Genomic DNA, 17,337 nt, shown 5'->3' with positions numbered 1-17,337 from the left:
GCTGAGCGGCCTGTCAGTTCAGACAGCCCCGCTCCGAAGCTGTTGCGCACGGGACCCTGGGAGAAGAAGACCTGCAGCCCGGACAGGTAATGTATGGTGCAAGGACATCGGTAACGATGTCCCTGCAGCCCTCACTTAACGATCATCGGGGCCGTGGAATAGGCCCAGTAAACGAGCGCCGATCTAGCAGATCGGCACACGTTTACATCGTTGATCGGGCCCTCCTCGGCCCGTGGAATAGGACCCTTAGGATGTTATTAGATTAGCACTTTCTTACACAGCCTATTACACAGCTCAAGAATGCGACAAGGGCTGCAGCTCTTTTCCCTGCTCACCACAGCCATTGCTGAACCTTCTGAGACCTTCTCTGAAGTGATAGGCTACTCAAATTTTCAAATATAGCAGCACAGAAAATAAAGTTGAAATTTATTGCCAGGCTTCTCAGCCAATCACTGGCTGAGATTTGACAGCACCAGTGATTGCCTGAGCAGTCTGTTACAGCAGAGATGACTTCAGAAGCCGTGGCGGCTGCAGGGAAAAGGCAGCAGAACACCAGGGGAGGACAGGTAGGTATAATATTTTGTTTACACTGTCATCAGCGAACGGCCGTGCATCTCTATAACACGTATCGGTGTGTTTTTTTAAATGTTGAAAGACAACAATCAGCCAGACGATTGAACTGCTTCTCGCCTGATCGTTGTCTTTTAATGCAGGGAACAATATTTGCCTGAATTAGCCTGATTCCATGTATGTATTTTCCGGCGTATAAGACTACCCCCAACTTTTCGAGTTAAAATGTAGAGTTTGGAATATATTCACCATATAAGACTACCCCTCTTCTAACGCACACCAAGTAAAAGTTTAATTAAAAAAAAAAAAATCAGACGGCAGTGAGATCTAAGAGGCAGAGAAACAGGTACAGTAATACCGATAGGGCAGGGCAGATGGGGGAAAGAGGTGTGTTTTTCTGGGCACCGCGCCACTCTACTGTATCTTTTTTTTTTTTCCTCTCCATACCCCGGACACCGGCAGCTTGCTCTGCCCTTCTTACTGTCACCGTATACAGCAGAGATGTGGCTGTCTTTTATCTCCCCCCACCATATGTGGCGACTGCAGATTCTTCAGTCCGGTTCCGAAGTTCTTCAGTATCCGTCCAATAAGATGACCTGACTTTTGAGAAGATTTTCCTGGGTTAAAAAGTAGTCTTATATGCAAGAAAATACAGTAATAGGGCCCTTAGAATATGCCAGATTTTTAACAGACACACATCTGTAGGCTAGGTTCACACACTAATTTTGAGCAGTAACTGACTGAAGAAATAGACTAAAAGCCATTTGTTTGCTTTAGGTTGATTGTTTAGCCATCTATTGCTCAAAATGAGGCTTAAAAATGGAGTTAGACCATCTTGTCTAAGGGTGCCTTTACACAGAGAGATTTATCTGACAGATTTCTAAAGCCAAAGCCAGGAACAGACTATGAACAGAAAAGATGTCATAAAGGAAAGACTGAGATTTCTCCCCTTTTCAAATCCATTCCTGGCTTTGGCTTAAAAAATCTGTCAGATAAATCTCTGTGTAAATGAACCCTAAGGGGGACATTTATTAAGTCCGGCGTTTTTTTACGCCGGACTTAAAAATGTCCCCGCATCTCCAGCGCTATGGGGATTTATGTAGAGGCGGACTGCCTCTACATAAATCCTGTGCGCTCTGGTGCGCACCGCCGAAAACCTACGCCACCTGAGGACTGGAGTAGGTTTTCGGCGTATCTTTTGGCGGAACGGATGGTGAATCGTGCGGACTCTGAGTCCACGCCCTCCGTTCCGCCCCCTTCACACCGCCTCCCCGCCCCTTGGCGTACTCGACGGAAAGTGACGATTTGCGAATATTTTATTCGCAAATCGGCCATTTGCGAATAAAATAATGCGCAAATCGGCACTTTCCGCCGAAAATCATCCGTACACCGGATGATACATGTCCCCCTAAGTCTTTTAAGGTGCATTCACACGTACTGGATTTGCAGCAGATTTGATGCTGTGTTCAGTTAGTTAGATCAAATCCGCTGCGATACTGTGTGTGTGTGAAGCTACCCTTAGTTGGATTACTTTAACCCCAGTGATGTGCACCATACCATTATGGAGCATTTTTGGTACATTTAAACCACATGCCTTTGCAGTGAGACCATGCCCACTTTCAACTAAACCACACTGTCTTGCTGAGTATTAAAAACACTGTCTTTGTAGTAAAGGTCATGTAAAACCTTTTTTTTTTTAATGTACATGATTACCTAAAATCTCACTATAGCTGTAGCCTTCGTAATCCTGGTCTCTGGATAAATTCTGAACAGATGAATGCCCTCTAGTATGAATATCTCCTTACGGAAAACCTTTGGCCAGCGCACACCACTGGTGCTGCTTATTCCTTATTTCACCCACATCTAATCAATGACGTATTTAACTGCAAGGAGGAACTGCTTCTGTATAGAAGAACAAACAGGAATGTTGCATCTGTCTATTGTATTCCTTGACAGATTGTGCCGGAATATTAACTAATAAGTCTGTAACCATAACAACTCTCATGCATAATCAACTACACAACGTAATATCCAGTTTACATTTGCATTTGTTTATGCTATACGTCTATCTTGTTTAGATATTTTATAATCCACAAACTGTATTGTGACTATTAATTTACAGGTATAAAACAAGAAATAAAAAAAATAAAAAAAACTTAAAAATCAGAAGAAATAATTTCTGTGGAAAAAGATCATCTTGTGCTGTATTTAGCCTGCAGTTCCGTCCCATTCCCTTGTTTCCTTACCCTGCTGGGATCCATTCCGATATTGGAACAAAAGTATGGAAAGAAACACGGACCTTACATACAGCTGAGCAAACAATTCCATTGAAGTTTCAGCAATTCTAGTAAAATAGTCACTGCTACAATTCTGTCCCCTGGGAACATTTCAGGACGGTTTGTGGACTAAATTGTGTGATAAGCATGCAATATTTTTTTTTTTTTACCTTTTTTATCTTGTATATTATAAATACATGTTAAAATTAGACCATAAAGCTCTGTATAAACATCACCTGTAAGTCCATTAGTACCACTAAGGGTGCGTTTACACAGAGAGATTTATCTGACAGATTTTGGAAGCCAAAGCCAGGAATGGATTTGAAAAGAGGATAGATCCCAGTCTATCCTCTATCCTGATCCCTGTTTATAGTCTGTTCCTGGTTTGGGCTTCAAAGATCTGTCAGATAAATCTGTCTGTGTAAAACGCACCATAAATGTCTAAACCAATTTGGAAGTGTATCGGGTTCTCCAGCAGTTTTACCAAATCAGTGTAACATCGGCGGTGGGGATAAAGAGAACATGGGCTTGACTGTTGGCGTGCTGGGGAATGCCTCCTGGGCACTTGAGCCTCATTTCCATACTAACAGTTTTATTTTTTTTGCCAATGAAGAGGGCCTTGACAACTAACCTAGTCATCAGTGTCCCTATATACACCCTTGTTTTCCTGCTGACAGGTCCATTTTAAAGTAAATCTGCACTGACTGTATGTGTACACTTTGCATTGTTTTTAGCTTTAACAAACTTTTCCATAGTCTTCTCAAGCTTGTAGTTGTGGAAAAAAACAGATATGAATAAATATAATCTCTTAACCTAGACCCCCTTTTTCTTTTTCTTCTTTTTGGTTCAATGTTTTCTTCTTAGGGGTTGGCCACTTAATAGTAAAATTGCGGGCGAGCGGTGAAGGGACGGGCGGCGCGGTAAAATGTCGGGTCCGGAGAGTGTCAGGGTGGCGTTGTGAGGTGCAGGGCCGGCAGTCAGGAGAGATGTGGTACCGGCGGCTCCAGACTCTCCAGAGAGCCGCAGCTGAGCTGTCCCCGCCCCTTACACGGCAGAGCCGCCCTGACCTGCGTCCGGTTCCCTTCCTTGTCACACATGCAGGCCCCCAGTCTGAGGAGGAGGTGGCACGAACTGCAGCAGAAGGACATATCGTAGCGACGCTATCTCCTTCTGCTGCAGTCCGAGCCGCCTCCTCCTCAGACCGGGGACCTGCACGTGGGACAGGAAGGGAACCGGACGCAGGTCAGCGCGGCTCTGCCGTGTAAGGGGCGGGGACAGCTCAGTCGCGGCTCTGTGGAGAGGCTGGAGCCGCCGGTACCACATCTCTCCTGACTGCCGGCCCCGAAACTTTACCGCGCCTGCCTTAGTCCCCCTTAGCTGCCCCATACCCCCTCAGTGACCCCCAGTCTGCCCCATACCCCCTCAGTCTGCCCCATACCCCCCAGTGACCCTCAGTCTGCCCCATACCCCCCAGTCTGCCCCATACCCCCTCAGTGACCCCCAGTCTGCCCCATACCTCCTCAGTTTGCCCCATACCTCCCAGTCTGCCTCATACCCCCCAGTCTTCCCCATACCCACTTAGTCACCCCCAGTCTGCCCCATACCCTCTGTCACCCCCAGTCTGCCCTATACCCCCTCAGTCACCCCCGGTCTTCCCCATACCCGCTGTCACCCCCAGTCTGCCCCATACCCACTCAGTTACGACACCCCTTATCCACTATACCCCAACTATTACACCCTACCTAGATGGAGGCACATAGAAGATCTCCTATACTATATGGGGGCACAGAGTACATAGGGCACATATTTGGGAAAACTACTTATATGGGACACAGAGGGGGCTTGTCTACTACATGGGGGCACAGGTGGAGCACTGTTACACTGGGAAGCAATACAGTTGTTTCAAATGTTAATAAAATAGTATCTGATGCTGCACGGAGAAAAAATGTCCTGTTTATTTAGCAAAAAAGAAAAAAAAATCGAGATTTAAATCGAGAATCGTCCAAAATTTAAAAAAAATCGAGATTTTATTTTTTTTTGGCCATATCGCCCAGCCCTAGTATACAGTATTGTATAAGTGTACTCACTGTATATACTGACAGCAGCTCCCTGAGTACCTCATGGAGCTAAAAGCAGACTCCCCTCCTCCAGGCTGGGCTGCTCTGTGGTGAGTCTGTCCATAAGATGGCTGACATGGAGACATGGTGGACAGTGGGGAGCGAAGCATGGTCACATGCTTCTCTATGCACGGCCATCTTATGGACAGACTCACCACAGAGCAGGGCAGCCCAGCCTGGAGGGAACTGCTGTCAGTAAGGGTTGTAAATACACTTACTGAGGCTATGTTCCCACACAGTATTTTGGTCAATATTTTCCAACCACAACCAGGAGTGGATTGAAAACACAGGCTGTGTTCACAAACTTTTGAAATTGAGTGGATGGCCACCATTTAATGGCAAATAACAGCCGATGTTTTAAAATAGAGGCAAATATTTGCCATTAAATGGCGGCCATCCACTCAATTTCAACAGTGTGTGAACATAGCCTTTCTGGGTTTGATTGCAAAATACTGAGCAAAAAAACAAACAAAAAAACTGTGTGTGAACATAGCCTAATACTGAACACTGAGCAATTTTACTATAAAGTGGCCAACCCCTTTAAGGAGCATGTAGACAACTTGATACTGTAGAATATGAAGGCTTATCTATAAGTACAGTGGTGCTTTGGATTACAAGTATAATTTGTTCTAGGAACGTGCTTGTAATCAAATCCACTCTTTAACCAAAGCAAATTTTCCCATAAGAAATCACTGAAATGCAGACAATTGGTTCCATACCCCCAAACTAATGATTTTTTATTTTGAATAACAGGTAAAACAAATGAAACAAACATTTAGGAACAGCTGAATGTGTCATATTATAAGTTACTGTACAATATAGCAATCACCATGCGGTGTATAATGTATAGTAAGGACATAAACCTGGAAAAACAGTAGTAGTCTGTAGATACAGGATGAAGCTGCAGATCCTCATAATGAAGTAGCGTAGTACAACAGGCTAGAATAGAGAAGCAGGGCTGCTGTCAGAGGTCTGTGTGATCACATGACAACAATGGGGAAGGGGCGTGTTTTCAGCATGGACCAATCAGGAAGTGAGAATCAGAGCTGCAAAGGAGGACAGTGAGAGAAATTTTGTATACAGCAGTGTGAATGGCTGAGTGTAAGTGCAGGCACATTATAGCAGCAGTGTGTATAACTGAGTGTAAGTGCAGCCCCAGCCTGAAGTGGATCTGCTATGATTTGGAAGGTGAGGGAGACTTCCTGGGTCAGAGTACAGGGCTGTAGACCCCGCTATGCAGGCCATGCCCCTCCCCCACTCGCGCTCCCACCCAGTACAGGGAGCTCTTACACCAAGTTACAATTTTGAAAAACTGTGAGCTCTTCTTGCAAAATGCTCTCAATCCAAGTTACTCTTAAACCAAGGTACCGTTGTATCATTTATGGCAGATGACTTAAACCAGCAAAAGTATGTTTCTTCTAGGTTGCTTTTCAGATGACCTGTTTGCCTTCAGTGTGGGGTATCTTCTTTCTTTTACTGAATCCCAGAGTAGCAGCCATACATGACATGTCTAAGGTTTGGTCACCTGGTTGGATTATTACATACACTGCTGTATATCTGTCTATTGCACATTGTTCTAGCATACATTCACATACAGTATGTAGAGTGTTTCCCTGGTGAGGGGACCTCATATATATACAGCATTTGCTCACAGCTAGCTGTAAGTTTACCTTCCGTATTGAGATGGCAGACGCATCGCTAGTAGCCATGGTAACAAAGGCAATAAACTAGTAATAAACAGTGAGTGACAGGACATTACCAAGTTCTGTGAATAGTGTCTTCATTAAGTTTGTGATCATGACAGTGTACAGGGTGAATAGAAGAGACAACCTGTCCCGGGTTTCTGTACCAGCCTGACAGCATGGCCTATTGGAGATACTAAATTATTTGTCTACCAAACCAGGAGAGAGAGTGCGGAGGACTGCAGGAAAGTTAGTGACATTAGAGAAATACTTGGTTATTAAAAGTGGTGCTCAGGTATGAAACTTGTACAATATTGTTTAAGTCTTTCCCTCCCTCCACTTTTTTCAGGATGCAGAGTGGCCTTATGATGTTGGGGTAGAATGGTCTGTCAGGTACTATGGGCACCACCAATAGGCTGCAAGTGCAATGCCCATATCTGTGTGACTGGCACTGTATAGAAGTCACACTCTGGGTGCAGGTCATCACAAGATTTCTACAAAAGGAGAAGAGCCTCCAGCCAATACCCTTACCCACCAAGCCAGATGGCCCGGCATGGGTCAAGGACCAGTGTCCACCCTTTGCCAGAGCATGGCCAGAGCTCAAATTCTGGACAATCATTGGAATCATTTGACAACATATAAACCAGCCCGCAAATCCTTGCTTTCTGTCAGACATCATCATGCTATCAATCATCTTTAGTAATTGATTGAGCTCTGATTACTAAAGAATAATATACTGATTGCTGGAGTAAATAGTTCATCTTCTTCATGAGTGATGGTACAACCAAATCTCGAGCAGTCATCAGTGCTATCATGTTTTTAGCTTGGATTATATCCTCCTAAATATCCATTGAACACAAAAAGCATCAAGAACTCATCATTGTGCTGTATAATCTCTTTTATGCTTATCCATTTAACTGTGTATCTCCTAGACTTCCATTAGTCCTAGGCTTGCCATTAATACAGGCTAGGGTTGAGTTCATATTATATATGGGCCATACTTTTATATACCAGTGTATACTTATGCATATATCAGCTGTGCTCTTTTCAATGTACAGAACATAGGCATGACTATGTTCAGTCCATTAAATAGGTTATAAATTCTTGCAGGCAGGGCGTACACTCCTTATGTTTGATTTGCTGGCTACTGTACATGTATATCTCTACAATTTGGGGGTACATAGAAAATCAGACATTACAAAGTGCTGTGGAATATGTTAGCGCTATATAAATAAAATTAATATTTCTGAGCATGTGAAGTGTGCTCACTTATGCTATGAAGTACCTCAAAAATAAAGGATATGCTCAGAAAAGGACCAGATGTTGACACAAGTAGACACTAGACTGCATCTGGTTTGCTAAAATGAATAAGCACTGCTTAAATACCTCGAAGTATACACTGGCATAGTACTGCATCAGTTTGCCAACATATACATGTGTGTGGGTATATTTGGACTTTAAGCTAAGTCCTATCCCATTCACCTGTACAGTAAATTCTGCCATGTCTGAACATCGCCTTACTGCTGCTCCCCATACAGCCAATAGATACCAGATTGGACATGAAATAGATATGAACATAAAGCAACCAATGTGTTGTAACTTTGTTATTCATCCTATACAGTATATTACACCTGCCAAATGAGTTGTTCTCTGTCCCTAACATTGGTACATAAAAGATTACCCTGAAATCCTATCCCATTCTAATGGCTCTCCATAAGTGTCCTTAGATTACCGCAGTTCCCATGATTTGGACAGGGAATGTTAGTGTATGTTCAAACAGGCAAAACAGGGGTCACTTTTAAAAACCTCACATCCATTGTTCTCATTAAAAAATGGGGAACTTTGCTAAAAAGAAGTCACGTTGGTTCCTTGTCATTTGGGGTTTGCCGTGTAGACCCAGCCGGTGTCAAAACCATTCTAAGTGCTCACAGGCAGTATCAGGGATTGTGCTCCGAATACAATTCAAACCCTAGTTTTACTTATAGGGCTCGGTCTACGCAGAATTTGTCATTTCCCGCAATGAATGCTGCAACCTGGGGTGCTCACTAATGACATAGTTCCATTTAGTGTTAGTACAGTGTGAAGGTAAAGTAGTGGCACTCACCAGTTATTTTCATAGTGCAGGTATCTTTATTTCAGTGATGCATGGAACTGTACAGGGCGGACGCCAGGTAGATGCAGGTTACAAGCTTGTTTAGCGCCTCAGCGCTTCAACAGACCCCTCCCCCACGGCTACGTCATCCCTGTGTAAATACTTAAACAATCGTGACGTGGAAAATCATGTGATCAAACTAATTTACAAATAAAAACAATAGTAGAAAGCGACATGGTAGTTCATAGTAAGAAGCTCCGATCCACTTTGTCATTTAGACCGCCTGGTCCCTCTGCTTCAGTACGTAAAATCCATTTAGTTTCAGCTCTAAGGAGCGCGCAATGTCTATCCTCTCCTGACTGGGCCCGCACCCTTTGTATTCCGGCAAATTTTATTTTGGTGGTATCTCCATTGTGCCGTTCTCTTATGTGTTGTATGAACCGTGGGGCTCCGATGCCAGTTTTTATAGAATGAAAATGTTCTCTTATTCTTACATGTAGTGCACGTTTTGTTTGTCCCACATAAAACCTACCACAATCACAGAAGACTGTATAAACTACATGGTCTGTTCTACAACAAATAAAGTCCTTAACTTGAATTTTAACCCCATTTAATTTCAAGTTTGTACCTTTTTCTATGAAGTTACACCACTTACAGGAGCCACATCTATGGTTACCCTTTAGATCATTACGTATCCATGTGTTAGTCTTTTGTGGCTGTGTTTTCATTTTAGTTTGTACTAGGACATCTTTCAGACTTGTGCTACGTCTAAAAGTGATAAATGGTCTTTTTGCAGTCCATTCGCCTAGGGAGTCATCATCTTTTAGCAGGTACCAATATTTTAAAATTGTTTTGCGTATCTGCTTCGACATTGGGGACAGTTTAAATGAAAATGCAAATCTCTCCACTCTTTCTTTTTTATTTTTCACAGATTTTAAAAGTTGATGTCGATTTTTTTGTTCTGCTTTTTTTGCGGCTTGATCCAATAGTTTTTCTGGATAACCTCGATGTAAGAGGCGTTGTTTCAATGCTGCTGCTTGCTTTTTGAATGAATCCAAAGTGCTATTGATCCGTCTTAAACGAAGAAATTGTCCATATGGCACTGCTTTTTTTGTTTCTCTTGTGTGATAGCTGTCATAATGTAGTAGAGAGTCTGATGCAGTGGGCTTCCTGTATCCTTTTGTTTGCAGTACATTTCCTTCTTTCAATACTACATCTAAAAATTCCATTTCATTTGCATTTATTTTACTTGTGAAATACATATTCATCTCATTTTCCTCATTTAGGTATTTGATGAAGTCATTAAAGTCCTCCATTGTTCCCGTCCACACCATGAAGATGTCGTCCACAAAACGTGAGCAATAGTGTATACATTTTAGAAAACGATTTTTTTGTGGAAAAAAACATAATTCATTTCGAAAACGGCGAGAAAAAGATTTGCAACAATGCATGCCACAGGAGTGCCCATGGCAACTCCGGAGCATTGGAGAAACCAATCTTCTTCAAACTTAAAAAAGTTGTTTGTGAGGATTAAGTCCAGGGCATCGCAGGCAAATTGTATAAACTCTTGACTCTTGTCCGTCCTGCTGAGTAGAAACCGTATGCTTTCAATGCCTAAATTATGAGGTATACGCGTATAAAGTAATTCGCCATCTATTGATGCCAGGAAATAATTTTCCTCACATACTCAATCCCCCAGGCCTTCCAAAAATTCATTAGTGTCCTTTACAAGGGATGGAACGCTGGTAAGCAAAGGATTTAGGAGCCAGTCAATAAATTGTGATAGAGGCTCCAACAGTGAACCCACTCCCGACACTATTGGGCGGCCTGGGGGATTGAGAAGTGTTTTATGAATCTTTGGCAAAAAATACCATTGAGGTGTATTGTATGTCAGTGGTAATAATTTACGTGCTGTATGTTTGGTAAGCATACTTTTTTAAACTTGTGTTCTTAAAAATGTTTGTAATTTGGAAAACACTTTTTTTGTTGGATCACCAGAGAGTTTTTGGTAATTTATCTCATTCAGCAGTTGGCGCTGTGCTTCTGTGCGGTAATATTCAATAGTCATTAGAACTATCCCACCCCCCTTATCTGCGCTTTTTATTATAATGTCATCTCGTTTGCGTAGAGATTGTAGCGCTTTCCATTCATTATTTTTAAGGTTTTTAGGGGAGCTGGGATAGATCAATGCCCGGACATCCTCCATTACTTTTTTTTGGAATATATCAAGGTTGCTTCCTGGAACAATAGGAGGCGAAAAAGTAGATTTAACACCCTTTCTAAAATTGCTACTATCAATAACAGCCATGGGGTTAGCAATGCATGTTTTGCCTGCCAATTCCATGAGTGTACATACACTTTCTTTCTCTATATCAGTGTTTAGGTCAGGTGGTATAAAACCTAGAGGACCAATAATGGGCTGCATTTCACCTTCACATTTTTCATGCACATTAGGTTTATTAACAAAAAACTTTTTTAAATTTAACTTGCGTGTGGATTTAAACAGATCACTTTCAAACTCCACCATGTCGAATTGCTCTGGGATGCAGAAGTTCAGACCTTTGGAGAGAAGGGAGAGAGTTGTATCATCTAATATTATATTTGTTAAATTCACAACTTTAACTGATAAATCCTCACTTGTTTCTAGTGTAGTTGATGTTATTTCCTCCACGAGACTGTCTTTCTCTTCCCTTTCGTGTCTTTTGTGTGTTGCCTTTCCTCTTCCTCGTCGGGTCCTGCGCCTAAAGGGAGTTCACATATTGGTTGTATTTGTTGTGAGGTTCCTGCTTGTTGTTGTGTTGTTTTCCTTGGCGGTGGTAGAGAATCAGATAAGCTTGAGTCTGAGTCTGTGGTCCAAAAATCACTTTTTTTCTGTGTTTGTGGTCTGAATTTCCTTGTCTTCTTATTTCTCGTTGGTTTATTTTTCTTTATTGTAAAGACTTTATTTGTCTCGTAGTCGAGTTTATCCCTGAGGAATTTGTCTCTTTTTTGTTCCTTGATTGCTAATTGTAGCGTTGTTAATTTTTTCTCTAGTCTTGATGTGAAGTTTTGGTATTGTTCTTCTGTCAATCTAGTACGGAGCTCTATTTTGGCTCTACATAGTTCATTTGTTACAATAACGTATTTCTTTTCATTCCGTGCTGTTACAACTTTTAGGATTTGTACTGAATGCTCTTGATGTATTTGGGTCCATAACGACATAAATTCATTGTCATCTGTAAATTGGGACGCTTCTTTAAAGCACCGTAGGCCTCTTGGCACTCGTTCACACTCTACAGTATATAGGATTTTAGTGAATGTACCGTCCAAAAGAGTCTCATCTCTTTCTCGGCCAGGTTTTGTACTTTGAACTCCAGTTGCTTCATACTAATCAGCTGCAGTGGAACGCTTTGATCACAAGACTTAAAGAAGCCGCTGGCGTCCGCCCGTCCAGCGTTGATTGGGTTTTCAATTTCCCCTTCAGACATATTCACATTCATTTCTGGGTTATGCATTTCCATACTGGAATATTTTTGTATGTCTCAGTCTCACGGGAATTTTTGTATTTCCTTCCGTGTTTCATCTGTGTGCTCAGATTGAATAATACGTAGTAGCCAAAGAATTGAACAGTTCAACAAAGTGGAGAGCAATCGGCACTACAGATGTGAATAGGGACTGAGACGTCAGATCCCGAAATGAATGCTGCAACCTGGGGTGCTCACTAATGACATAGTTCCATTTAGTGTTAGTACAGTATGAAGGTAAAGTAGTGGCACTCACCAGTAATTTTCATAGTGCAGGTATCTTTATTTCAGTGATGCATGGAACTGTACAGGGCGGACGCCAGGTAGATGCAGGTTACAAGCTTGTTTCGCGCTTCAGCGCTTCAACAGACCCCTCCCCCATGGCTACGTCATCCCTGTATAAATACTAAAACAATCGTGACGTGGAAAATCATGTGATCAAACTAATTTACAAATAAAAACAATAGTAGAAAGCGACATGGTAGTTCATAGTAAGAAGCTCCGATCCACTTTGTCATTTAGACCGCCTGGTCCCTCTGCTTCAGTACGTAAAATCCATTTAGTTTCAGCTCTAAGGAGCGCACGATGTCTATCCTCTCCTGACTGGGCCCGCACCCTTTGTATTCCGGCAAATTTTATTTTGGTGGTATCTCCATTGTGCCGTTCTCTTATGTGTTGTATGAACCGTGGGGCTTTTCACTTTTAGACGTAGCACAAGTCTGAAAGATGTCCTAGTACAAACTAAAATGAAAACACAGCCACAAAAGACTAACACATGGATACGTAATGATCTAAAGGGTAACCATAGATGTGGCTCCTGTAAGTGGTGTAACTTCATAGAAAAAGGTACAAACTTGAAATTAAATGGGGTTAAAATTCAAGTTAAGGACTTTATTTGTTGTAGAACAGACCATGTAGTTTATACAGTCTTCTGTGATTGTGGTAGGTTTTATGTGGGACAAACAAAACGTGCACTACATGTAAGAATAAGAGAACATTTTCATTCTATAAAAACTGGCATCGGAGCCCCACGGTTCATACAACACATAAGAGAACGGCACAATGGAGATACCACCAAAATAAAATTTGCCGGAATACAAAGGGTGTGGGCCCAGTCAGGACAGGATAGACATCGCGCGCTCCTTAGAGCTGAAACTAAATGGATTTTACGTACTGAAGCAGAGGGACCAGGCGGTCTAAATGACAAAGTGGATCGGAGCGTCTTACTATGAACTACCATGTCGCTTTCTACTATTGTTTTTATTTGTAAATTAGTTTGATCACATGATTTTCCACGTCACGATTGTTTTAGTATTTATACAGGGATGACGTAGCCGTGGGGGAGGGGTCTGTTGAATCGCTGAAGCGCGAAACAAGCTTGTAACGTGCATCTACCTGGCGTCCGCCCTGTACAGTTCCATGCATCACTGAAATAAAGATACCTGCACTATGAAAATTACTGGTGAGTGCCACTACTTTACCTTCATACTGTACGAAATACCATGATCAGTCCACATTGTGCATGTCGGCTGATCGCGGTCTTTTAACATGTCCTATTACACCAAGCGCGTATCTGCCAAGTACGGCCAATAATCATTTTGTGTAATAGGGTGTTTAGACTAAATGAGAAAAAGAGAACAGCGCTCTATAGTGTAGGTCATTGGGGTAAGAAGGTGAGGTAATGGTAATTTTAAACTATCACCTGCGTAGGTTGTGCAAAAGGCGAGACACAACTCTGTCAGGGTGCGTTCACACTGCGGAAAACAGGTGGAAATTCTGAGCGTAATCCCCGCCACGGGATCCTGTCTTCCTCACTGTCTCAATGTTATGTATAGGTCACCTCCGCATGTCAATTCTTTGAGCGGAGAGCGGAGGCACCCTATACATCATATAGAGACAGTGTGGCAGGCAGGATCCCGCTTGGAATTTCCGCTTGTTTTTGGCAGTGTATATTGTGTATAAACTGTAGCCACTCCCAAGGATCCTCAAGGAATCAAAAAATATGACAAAAAATCTCTGTCCACTCAATCTTAGGTAAAAAAGTTCCAGAGTCCAAAAAGTGCATATGACACAACGACTGGCTTCATGACACTTTAAAAAGGAGCCAGTCCGGCTTTGAAGCGCATTGTGTCTTTTTGAATACATTTGAATGCACTTTTAGGACTCTGGACCTGCATCTGTTTTATTTAAGATTAAGTGGAAGGAGGTTTATTTGTATGTTTGAGACTGTCTTTGTTTTTTGTCTTTTATTTTGTAAGTTGCATATATAAAAGACAGATACAAAGAAAAAAAACTCAGGATAGCAAACCAACAAGTTAGTCAGTGCAGACATAACCTTTAACTCAAGCAGGGCATTTCCTGGTTTGGCCACCACATTGGTATCTTTTGGCTCACAAGTTGCTGACAATAAAGGAAATGTTTTGCTTCATCATTAGCCATCATGTGGCATGAATTGCACAAAATGAAAAAGACATAGTCAACAGGATAGAATTCCTTTAAAGTGTACCTGTCATGAAAATAAACTTTTGTCATCTCAAGGAGACATATACAGAAAAAGTGCCAGGATTTATCATGTATACACCTCCCCCCCACCCCCTCTTTTGGGCTAACACTAAGGGTCCTATTAAACGGAGCGTTTTTTAACGACTAACGATAAACGATCGCAAACGAGATTGTTTATCGTTAACCTGATATTGTTTACCATATTGCACAGAACGATAGTCGTTAGCTACGATCGTTACTATGAATGTAATTGCGATCGTTACTATGATCGTTTACTCTGGACAATGGACAATGTGCAATTACACTGAACGATTAGTGAAAAAATGCAGAACTTGAGCGTGCGAATGTGGAATTACAGTGAACGATTGGAGAACAAATAGCGAAAAATAACTATGATTTTAGGGTCCTATTACATGGAGCGATTTTTACCGATTAACAACTAACGATCGCAAAGAGATTGTTTATCGTTAACCTGAGATCGTTCACCATATTACTCAGAATGATAATCGTTAGATACGATCGTTATTGCGATCGTTACTATGATCATTTATTCCTTCTGATCCCAGCAAAACAATGAACAATGTTCTATTACACCGAACGATTTGTGAAAAAATGCGGAACTTGAGTGAACGAATGCGGAATTACGGCGAATGATTAGCAAATGCTTAACGATAATTTTAGGTTCAGATCTAAATCAACGATCAACGACATACAAACGATTTTTCAGTTGTTGCATGCAATTACACAGAACAATTATCTTTTAAATTCGAACGATATAACGATTTTTCACACGATAATCGTCCCGTGTAATAGGGCCCTTAGGTTCCGATCTAAATCAACTACATACGAACGTTTTTTCGATCGTTGCCTGCAATTAAACAGAATGATTATCGTTTAAATTTGAACGATATAACGATTTTTCGCATGATAATCGTCCAGTGTAATAGAGCCCTAAGCCTAGAACTGGGCTGTTTTTTTTTTACCATGTGTATGATGGGGGGAGTATACATTGTAAGTCCTGGCACTTGCAGGTTGCTGTTGCACTTTTTCTGTTCTCCTGATCGGTTATGGTGTGAACATAGACCCCCATCTTTCATGTCAGAAGTTTAATTTTCTTAAATTTAATTTAAGAAAAACCTTAGAGAACCACATACCATCCAAATTTCTTTTTGAGGTTCTCCTAGAAAGTTTATTAGGTATAATAGTTCAGCTGACTGATCCATAGCTAACAAGTAAATAAAATGGCCTCCCTATTAGTAACATGTTCCCTTTTAGCCAGTACTGCATCTGCCGTATGTACAGCTCCTCTCCCAGTCCTTTCCCAGCATGGTCCCTGTGATCACCTGAATTGGTCAGTACATTACTGAATCACTATTACATTGCTGTACTGCACAAATAATATCTGTAGAGACTGTTCAATGAACTTTCCCTTAAAGGGGAACTCCACATAAGGAAAATTTGTTTTCTATTAAAAGTACATTACAAATGATATAGATGTGTCTATACAATGTATTACCATATCTGTGTGGTTCTGCCACACTGGTAGCTGATAGAAATCCAGGAAGTGAAGAAAAATGGCCTCTGTGCCAATTCACATTGTCTCCTGCTCCTTCTGCTCTCCCACCTTAGGAGACAAATATTCCGTGCCTCTGTCTCACATTGTGTGTGCTTGCTGAGCACAGGCTGATGATGCAGACAGGGGCAGGCCCGGACTGGTAATCTGGCAAGGCGGGCAAATGCCCGCTGGGCTGGCCAGATTACCAGTCCGTGGGCCGCCCGGGCTGGATAATAAAAAAAAAAAAAAAGATCACCGCTGCGGCCCGCTCACCTCGGCCCGGCTTGCCCGCCCCTGCCCGCTCATGACGTGCTCCTCCAATCTAATCAACGTGGGGCCGATGCGGCCGGCCGCAGCGGCCCCTCGTTAATTGAAGGAGCACGTCAGGAGCGGGCAGGGACGGGCAAGCCGGGCCGAGGTGAGGGCTGTAGTGGCGGGAGGGGGCTGCGGTGGTGTGTCTCCGCCCCTCCTGATCCCCCCAGGTGCCTAGGCCGCAGACGTGCCGCGCGCGCAGGCACGTCTGCAGGCACCTACATCACCAGGCCCCCAGCGGCTGATGTCACTTCCCTGACGCGCCGCTGAGGACCTGGAGGACAGAGAGGAGAGGGGTCGCTGCCGCCGCCGCCGCAAGGAGAATCAGCAGTGGACATGGACCGAAGATCCAAGCTGAGGAAGAAGCTGCTGGGGAGCGAGGTGAGGTGAGAATGTTTTTTTTTTTCTTTAACCCCTTCACATGTGGCCACACAGCGGGAGGGGGGAGGCACGCAGAGGGGGCTATTCTATGGGGGGGGTTTGTGCAGGGGGGCTATTCTATTGAGGGGTGTGTGCAGGGGGGCTATTCTATTTAGGGGGGGAGGGGGGCTATTCTATTTAGGGGGGTGCAGGGGGGCTATTCTATTAAGGGGGAGGGGGGCTATTCTATTTAGGGGGTGTGCAGGTGGTCTATTCTATTTAGGGTGTGTGTGCAGGGGGGCTATTCTATTTAGGGGGTGCTTGGGGGCTATTCTATTGAGGGGTGTGTGTGCAGGGGGGCTATTCCA

At 42.8% G+C, this 17,337-nt stretch overlaps 1 protein-coding gene across 1 annotated transcript in view; it reads left to right on the top strand.

Annotated features, from left to right (window-relative positions):
• The first annotated feature begins 6,717 nt into the window (after positions 1-6,717).
• Positions 6,718-17,337, top strand: part of ENOSF1 (enolase superfamily member 1) — a 66,000-nt gene continuing 55,380 nt past the window's right edge. Inside the window, exons 1-2 of the mRNA XM_069957720.1 lie at positions 6,718-6,940; positions 10,024-10,091. The gene's annotated coding sequence lies outside the window, so the exon portion shown is untranslated. The remainder of the gene's footprint in view (positions 6,941-10,023; positions 10,092-17,337) is intronic.

Source organism: Dendropsophus ebraccatus, chromosome 2 (assembly GCF_027789765.1).
Source record: "Dendropsophus ebraccatus isolate aDenEbr1 chromosome 2, aDenEbr1.pat, whole genome shotgun sequence".
In the NCBI taxonomy this organism is placed as follows: Eukaryota; Metazoa; Chordata; class Amphibia; order Anura; family Hylidae; genus Dendropsophus; species Dendropsophus ebraccatus.
This window is presented reverse-complemented; position numbering and strand designations above follow the sequence as displayed.